Source organism: Dromiciops gliroides, chromosome 2 (genome assembly GCF_019393635.1).
Source record: "Dromiciops gliroides isolate mDroGli1 chromosome 2, mDroGli1.pri, whole genome shotgun sequence".
In the NCBI taxonomy this organism is placed as follows: Eukaryota; Metazoa; Chordata; class Mammalia; order Microbiotheria; family Microbiotheriidae; genus Dromiciops; species Dromiciops gliroides.
Window position 1 is genome coordinate 228,529,501 of NC_057862.1, and position 9,319 is coordinate 228,538,819.

General features: G+C 37.8%; 1 long non-coding RNA gene across 2 annotated transcripts in view; it reads left to right on the top strand.

The window, feature by feature from the left end:
• The window catches only part of LOC122742545, a 162,984-nt gene extending 161,924 nt beyond the window's left edge, over nt 1-1,060 (top strand). For both annotated transcript variants that reach the window (XR_006354931.1, XR_006354930.1), the window contains one exon: nt 937-1,060. This is a non-coding gene — a long non-coding RNA (uncharacterized LOC122742545). The remainder of the gene's footprint in view (nt 1-936) is intronic.
• Nucleotides 1,061-9,319: the final 8,259 nt, after the last annotated feature.

Genomic DNA, 9,319 nt, shown 5'->3' on the forward strand with positions numbered 1-9,319 from the left:
GTCACCTAAAGGCACCAAAAATAGTTTCCTCTCCACCTTGGTGAATTTATGAAGACCACCTGACTCATCCTTTCCTGTTCTGTTGACTACTCGTACTACTACTACTAATAAGCATTTTTCTATGTTAATACACTTTATTTTAACATTCATTTTTTTTTGTGGGGCAATGAGGGTTAAGTGACTTGCCCAGAGTCACACATCTAGTAAGTGTCAAGTGTCTGAGGCTGGATTTGAACTCAGTTCCTCTTGAATCCAGGGCTGGTGCTTTATCCACTATGTCACCTAGCTGCCCCCTAACATTCATTTTTTAAAAATTTTGGCTTCCAAATTATCTCTCTCTTTTGAGCCTTTCCCACATCCATTGAGAAGGCAAGCAATATGATATCAATCATACCTATGAAGTCATGTGAAACATATTTTCATATTAGCCATGTTGCAAAAAAAAGCAAGAAAAATAAAGTGGGGAGCAGTTAGGTGGTGCAGTGGATAAAACACCAGCCCTGGATTCAGGAGGACCTAAGTTCAAATCCAGCCTCAGACACTTGAAACTTACTAGCTGTGTGACTCTGGGCAAGTCACTTAAGCCTCCTTGCCCTGCAAAAAAAGAAAAAGAAAAAAAGAAAAAGAAAGTGAATTCCTCAAAAAGAGCTAGCACTTATGTAATACCTACTACACACAAAGTACTTTGCTGAGCACTTAAATATGTCATTTGATTCTCACAACAACACTGGGAGGTAGCTACTTATACCTATTTTACAACTGGGGAAACTGAGACAAACAGAAGTTAAACAGTGTCATGTGGCTGGCAAGTGTCTAAGAATGCATCTGAACTCAGATCTTGTGGTAGTTCTTCCTTCACTTTCTAATGACATGACACGAATTGGATTTAAGTGAGGCAGAGTTGCACAAAGTCATCAACCTCATTCTCTTTTCCAGAATCACTGAAGTCCAGACGACTGGCGATGGTCCAGGATGCAGTGGATGACCGTGGCCTTTCCTGGGCCTCCGTTTGTCTTATTCAATTCCTATTCAATGAATAAAAGCTGGGTTTGAATTGAAATGAAATGAAAAACAGCCTAATTTACCATCATAAAACATCATAAAGCAGTGCTCTAAAACAACTAGCATATAACAGTAGCAGCCATAACAGCAATAACATTCTATTTGTACATCAATGAGCAACTTAATAGCAGTGTCACAATGAGCAGCATTAAATAATAGGTGTTGGGGTGTGACAGTCGAATCCTTCCCCCCAGTCCACTGGTACCCCTGCACTTACCTCCCCAACCCCGCATTCAACCAGACCTCGTGCTTGGTTCCAGAAGACGTCGGTGCTACAGCTGATTCAGAGACACTGGGGCAAATTCCTTGGGCAGGTGTCTGGTGTGTCGGCCCGATTGTGGGCTTAGGCTTTATTAGTGGCCCAGCATGGCCCCCCGAAATCTATCTATAGCTGGAGAAAACTCTCAGCTGGTATTTTTGTGTGTTTTTCTGCTCCAAGGATTCTTTTATTGCTATTTTGGGGGTGATTGTATCAGGAGCTCTATGTGTTTAATGTCTTTCCTCTGCCAAATGGTGGGAATGGAGGGAGAAAGAGAAGTTGGAACACAAAGTTTTTAAAAATTGATGTTAAAATTTGTTTTTACGTATATTTTGGAAAATAAAATTCTATTCAAAGCAAAAAATTTTTAAAAATTAAAAAAATAATAGGTGTTCATATACTAATGAAACCCAGGGGTGAAGTAGATTACTGCACAGAAAGGCTGAAGATACAAATACAAAAAGCAAAACAAAACTAGAAACATCATTCAAAACAAGAATCAAACAAAGCTTGAGTGAAACAAAGAAAAAAATGATAAAAGGAAGGAAAAATATGCAACAAATACAAACAAAATTATAAGGAAAGCAGAAAACCGGGGTGTGGGGGGGATTGCAACAAGTATCTCTGATAAAGGCCTCATTTCTCAAACACAGAGAGAATTGAGTCAAATATACAAAAATACAAATCATTCCCCAATTGATAAATGGTCAAAGGATATGAACAGGCAGTTTTCAGACAAAGAAATCAAAGCAATTTATAGTCATATAAAAATGTTCTAAATTATTATTGATCAGAGAAATGCAAATTTCTGAGGAACCACCTCACACTTATCAGAGTGGCTAATATGACAAAAATGGAAAATGTTGGATGTTGGAGGGGACGTGGGAAAACTGGGACATTAATCCATTGTTGGTGGAGTTGTGAACGGATCCAACCATTTTGGAGAGCAATTTGCAACTATGCCCAAAGGACTATAAAACTGCATACCCTTTGATCCAGCAATACTACTGTTAAGTCTATAAGACATCAAAAAAAAGAGAAAAGGACCTATCTGTACAAAAATATTTCCAGTAGCTCTTTTTGTGGTGACTAAGATTTGGAAATCAAAGAAATGTCCATCAATTGGGGAATAGCTAAGCAAGCTGTGGTATGTGATTTTGATGGAATATTATTATGATATAAGAATGACAGGTAGGATAATTTCAGAAAAGCCTGGAAAGACTTAGATGAACTAATGCATAGTGAAGTTAACAGAACCAGGAAAACATTCTACACAGTAACAACAATATTGTTTGATGATTTAGCTATTCTCAGCAATACAATGATCTAAGATAATCCCAAATCTCTAATGATGAAGCATACTAGCCACCTCCAGAGAAAGAACTGATAGTGATTTAATACATACTGAAGTATGCTATTTTCACATTCTTTCATTTTTAAAATTTTATTTGAGTCTTCTTGTGCAAAATGACAAATATGGAAATGTTTTGCATATTTGCATATGTATAATTTATATTCAATTGCTTACTGTCTCTGGGAGGGGGGCAGGGGAAGGAGGGAAGGATAGAATTTGAAAATCAAAACTTTAAATAAAAATGTTTTTTTAAATGCTCAATCTACCTGAAAAAAATGTATCAAAGAGGAAACAAAATTGCATGTCAAAATCATAAATCCAGTCGGCAGCAAATTAAAACTATAAAATTCAATAAGATAACATTTATATATCACTTTAAGATTTATGAAGTACTTTACATCTGGTATCTCATTTGATGCTCACAACAATCTTGGGAAATAAGTGGTAAGTCCTTTACACATATTAGGAAACTATGACTGAAGTTGAAGCCCAGAGTCATGAACAAGGGAAGGAAAAAGGAATGGAATAAGCATTCACATAGAGCCTACTATATGCTAGGGACAGCTAGGTGGCTCCATAGTGCACAGAGTTCTGGGCCTATAGTCAGGAAGACTCATCTTCCTGAATTAAAATTTAGCCTCAGTTACTAGCTGTGTGACCCTGAACAAGTCACTTAACCCTGTTTGCTTCAGTTTCCTCACCTGGAAAATGAAATGGAGAAGAAAATGGCAAACCACTACAATATCTTTGCAAGAAAATCTCAAATAGGGTCATGAAGAGTCAGACAGGACTGAATAACAACTATGTACCAGACACTATGCTAAGTGTTTTACAAATATTATCTCATTCAATCCTCACAACCCTGTGAGGTCAGTGTTATTTAGTATCATCCCAATTTTACAATTCATATTTTTCTTAATCTAGGCCCAGTGTTCTATCCACTGGGCCACCTAGCCTCCTAATAAGTGACATTTCCCTCCAAAATAGTAAAATGTTTAACTAACTTCAACTCTAAATTCAAAGCAACCAAGAAAAAATCAATGAAAAAAACTTAAGGATGAAATTCAAAACTGATCAAAATTAAAATGTTTGTAGTATAGGTATAGTTTATAGCAATCATGTAGTCTGTTCAAAGTAAGGAAAATGAATTAAAACAGTCCCAGTTGGGAGGGATAATTTTTTAAAATAACAATTAAAAGAATACGATCCACATGTATAATAGTGAATCTGTAAGGGTTTGATTGTATTTCCATCTGTTGAACTGCTATAGGAGGGAGCGGTGGGATTCTCAATCCCTTTCCTCTGGCCCCCATCTCTGGAATGTGGGGATTGAGTCTTTTTCAGCCACTCTCCTCCTCCCACCAGAAGAGACCTTGAAGGGATGAGTATTCATCAGCTTTCCTAGTCACAATAATGAAGTTTATAAATCAGAAGTTGCTTTGATCAATCAAAGGTGGACAGTCAATATTAATTAAACAGAAGTGTAAACAAACAGCAAAGAAAAGAGATAAGATTTAAATTTAACATATGCTTTTCTGGTGGGAGAAGATGGAGAAGGGGCAACCGGTTTGCATAAATCCACTCAAAGGCTGTTCCATCAGTTCCTGATGGATAAAGACAGCTGTAGCAGAGCTGTTGGTGAATAGCGCGATGCCAGCCAGTGTCGCTACTTCTCAGTTCCATTTTCTGGTCTCTTATCTTTGTTTCTGTCTTCATGTCTGTCACTCCTCTCTCTTGTTTTTTGTATCTGTATCCCCCTGTCTTATTGTCTGTGTCTGTGTCTTTCCCCTGCCTTTTTCTGTGTCTCTCTCAATATCTTTACTTTCCCTTTTCTCCTTCCTTTTCCCTTTTGGGTAAGAGAAGACCAGAGAATTGTATAGATAGGAGTTGAGGGCTTTTATTCAGCCAGCAGAAACTATGTTTCCTATGCCCTGCTAAATAGTTAACTTGGGTAAACATAAGGTTGGAATAATTACTTTTTTTAAAAAAATCAATAGTATTTTATTTTATTTTTTCCAATTACATGCAAAGATAGTTTTCAACATTCATTTTTTTTTTTTTTAGTGAGGCAATTGGGGTTAAGTGACTTGCCCAGGGTCACACAGCTAGTAAGTGTGTGTTAAGTGTCTGAGGCCGGATTTGAACTCAGGTACTCCTGACTCCAGGGCCGGTGCTCTATCCACTGCTCCATCTAGCTGCCCCTCAACATTCATTTTTGTAAGATTTTGAGTTCCAAATTTTTCTCCATCCCTCCCTTCTCCCCGCCTCCGGAAGCCACCAAGCAATCTGATATAGGTTATACATTGCAATCATGTTAAACATATTACCACATTAGTCAAGTTGTGAAAGAAGAATCAGAACAAAAGGAAAAAAAAACACAAGAAGGAAGGGGAAAAAAACCAACAATGGTTGGAATAATTACTATGGAATATTGCTACATCTGTTTTTATATGAGGGTGATTGGGACTTTTTTTTCACTTTGTCAACAGTCAAATTAATTATTTTATGTTTAAATTACTGTGCTAAACAGTAGTGGCACAAAGAAAAAAAAGGAATTTAGCGTGTGATGAGAGAAAAAGATAAGTCCTATACATGGATAGGTTATGTAGATTGTGAGACAAAGGAGAGCCAGATAAAGTCCTGTGAGAAATATAAAGAAGAGGTCTCATTTGATTTGGAGGAAGGAGAAATATCAGAGGAGGTATCTGACTTGTTACTTGAAGAAAGAGAGAGATTTCACTGGGTGACTATTAGGAATGGGGACTCTGATGCCATTTGTTGTGAAAAAAATAGGAATTATTACAGCAACAAAGCCTGGAGTGTATACTAAGAATAGTAAAGAGACTGAGAAAGAACAGAGAACAGAGTAATAGTTCAGTTTTACTATAACTGCCACACTTAAATCCAATTTACACACAAGCCAAAAGACATCATCTATACCATTTCACCATTTTTACCTACCTCAGAAAGTGATGAAGCAACAAGTGCAGATGCAGCTGTAGTCATAACCCCACACACAGGCAGTCCAGTGCATACAGTTGTCTTCTCACTATGGTAAAACAGTAATGGGATTCAGCAGCCCCCTGGGTGTCTGAGTGGCATTTTTAAGGACTACACTGCTCAGCTCCTGACATGAGGAAGGGGCTAGAAAAGGTACCCTAAAAATTGTTTGCTTCATCTAACCCAACCCTGGCCTGCTTACTGTGGCAGGAAGGAATCCTACCCTGCAGTCAAAAAACAAAAAAATGTACAAAAACTTTTGCAACATTCTGTCCTTTCTCAGTAGCTTAAAAGAAATGTCAGATGCACAAATTTAGAGACATCTTCATCCCAAATGCTCATATGGACTATTTGTACCTGACCTGTGATAGAGCCTTCCAAGCTGGTATTGGTCTGATCAGCCACAGTCAGACACACTGTACCTTGACCCCAACACAGTGATGTCATTTTGTACCTCTTTAAGCACAAAGGACAACAAAGATGTGTAATAGGTGAAGGTACAGGGAACAAGAAAGATTCCATTTCTTTCAAGGGGACTAAAAGCTTGCATCTTAAAAAAAAAAATCTTCCTGCAGGGTTTCCCCTAAAATCTCAGTGCAGTTTTTTTGTTTTTTGTTTTTAGTGAGGCAATTGGGGTTAAGTGACTTGCCCAGGGTCACACAGCTAGTAAGTGTTAAGTGTCTGAGGCCGGATTTGAACTCAGGTACTCCTGACTCCAGGGCCGGTGCTCTATCCACTGCGCCACCTAGCTGCCCCTCTCAGTGCAGTTTTAAGCTATTTGAAACTATTAAAGCTTAAAACTGTTGTAAGCTTTATTATTATTTATAAAATTTCACTAGGCTTATTAATCTTAAATAGTTTAAAACTGTACTAAGACTTTAGGGGAATTCTGTAAATTTTACTTTTTTTTAGAAATATTAAGTATCATAGTATCTTATAACACTGAAAGTGTGTCTGCCCAAAATGAAGAGTATTGAATTTTATCAATGCCTTCAATATGTATATATTTCTATCAATATGAACATTATGTATTAAGCTTTCTCATGCTTTTGGCCATCAGAGGAAAAATGTATTTATGGATAAGTAACAAAAGAATAGATAAGTTCTAAATATATTGTAAAATGCTATGTCATTTTAAGGGAATGTTCTCTACTCAAAAATTACCAGAAACCTGTATTAAGCATGTAAATCGACAAAACACTTCATCAGGTTCCACATGTGATACAAAGATTAAGTAAGACCCAATAATTTTCTATATAAAAGCTGGTGTTTTCAAAGAGCACGATTTTGGAAGTTCTCTTCTTAATGGTACTTTGAGGTAGGTAGTACAAGCATTTTTGTCTACATTTTAGAGATTAGGAAATGGGACCCTAGAGAGACTAAGATGCTTGTCCATTGTCACAAAGCTAACAGCAGAGTCAGTTTTCAAACCCAAGTCTATTGACTCCAAGTTCATTCCATACTTAACATGGCATTAATTCATAAGTAAGGAGAATAGACAGTACAAATCAAGAGTTAGTTAAGTTCCTGGGAGAGAAGGTTTTTTGTTGGCTGCCTGGACCATAGGGAAACTTTTAGTACTTTCCACCCCCCCCCTCTCTGTCTATGTCTCTCTCTCTTCTTCTCCCTCTCCCTTCCCCCTCTCTCTATCTCCCCCTCTCTTTCTCTGTCTCTTTCTCTCTGTCTCTCTCTGTGTCTCTTGTAGTTGTTCCCCTATCTCTACTCCATCCTCCCAAATACAGAGCATATTTCATACTTTACAATATAAGCATCTGACATAGGTTTATTTACTATTGGGTTTTGTCTCATCAAGGAAGAAAGTATTAGGATATGTATCACACAAAAATCTGTTTATCCTTGCTGGAGGGAAAGGATAGGATTATGAATGTCTTATGAATGACCATCTCACAGCACATGAAGATGCCTCTTCATTGTATTCTCTGCTTTTCTCTCTATTCAACCCAGGCAGATGCAATTTCCTGGATCAAAGATATCACTAAACTAGTGAACCTTAGGATAGCATTGACCTTCTCATTGAAGTGGGAGGTTAGATCATTTGCTAGGAATGTAAGGAATGGAAGTATGGACAAGGGATTGAAGTCAGAGGGAAAGGTTTGAAATTGTGGAAAATCATATAGGGAATCAATGCAGACTCAATAGAAAGGTTAATAAGCAGCACTGAAATTTCAGCTGATGAATTTGGAGTAGGTGAAATCAGCACTATTGTGTTCACTTTTTCCATATATGCTCAGCAGCCCAAGAGCAGAGCGGGGAGTAATCAGATGATCAGAGTTACTTATGGTTGAGGTCAGAAATGGTGGAAGGTCAGGGGAACAAGTGACTTTAGAGTGTTACCTAGTTAAGTCATTGAACTGGCAAACTACAGGCTCAAGACTGGGTACAGAAGTAGTATACTTTAATGGATTGATGGCTCCCGAGTTCGTCAAGTAGGTATTCCCTCTAGTTGCATAATTTCTAACTGATTCACTGCCTTTCATCTTCTGTTACTCTTCCCTCATCCTCCCTTGAAATCTCTACAAACACACACAACTTAACAGTTGTTTAATATTATATTAGCAGGGGGCAGCTAGGTAGCATGGTGGATAAAGCACTGGCCCTGGATTCAGGAGGACCTGAGTTCAAATACAGCCTCAGACACTTGACACTTACTAGCTGTGTGAACCTGGGCAAGTCACTTAACCCTCGTTGCCCTGCAAAAAAAAAAAAAAAAAAGATCAAAAAATATATTATATTAGCAGGTTAGCACTTGGGCTACTTCTCTGTTATCCCTTGGTATCACAAGATGACTAGCTGATTTAACTTACCGGGCATATTCTTAGATCTTACATTTAATACTATTTTATCCATATCATCATTTGTAACATGCTGCTGCTTATGTACACCCATCATGACTCTCTTGTCAGTATGAGCACAGGGTCATATATTGAGAGCTGGAAGGGACTTCAGAAATTATTTATGTCAATCCTCTAATTACATAGATGAGGAAACTGAACCCCAGAGAGATTAAGTGACTTACTAAGGTCATTCAATTAGTAAGCAGCAGAGCTAGGATTTGATTGTCAGTCAACTTGCATTTGTTAAGCACCTACTATGTGCTAGGCACCATGCTAAGCACTAGAGATCTCTGACTCCAAAATCTAGTGCTTGTTCCAATATAGATTCTAGACCACTTTCTTGCTCCCACATCTCATGCCCCAAGGGTACTTTCCTCATCCAACCTCCAATGTTTTAGTTTCACTTGCAGCTCCAGGGCACAAAAAAGTTTCCCATTTCTGATAGTGTAAAGAGGTAACTGATGTTGCTAAAGCCCTCCATTCATCATCTTGTCCTCTTAGGATCTAAGACAAGAACACTCAGATACAGTGGTGTGCTGGAGCCAGTTCAGACCTGCTGGAAAGAGGAGGTAATTGTTAAATTTTCAGTGTGAGCATTTATACTATGTAAATTGGCAAACACTATAAATCAGGGCTTAATTTATTACTTTATTTCTTGACGAGAAATTTTTGGATAAAATGTTAACATAAACATAAAAGTTTGTTGTATTTTTTTTCAGAGAGCTGGTCATTAACCAGTATGTGTATGTATGTGTGTATTGTGTACAAGAGAGGATCAGGCAGCTCCCC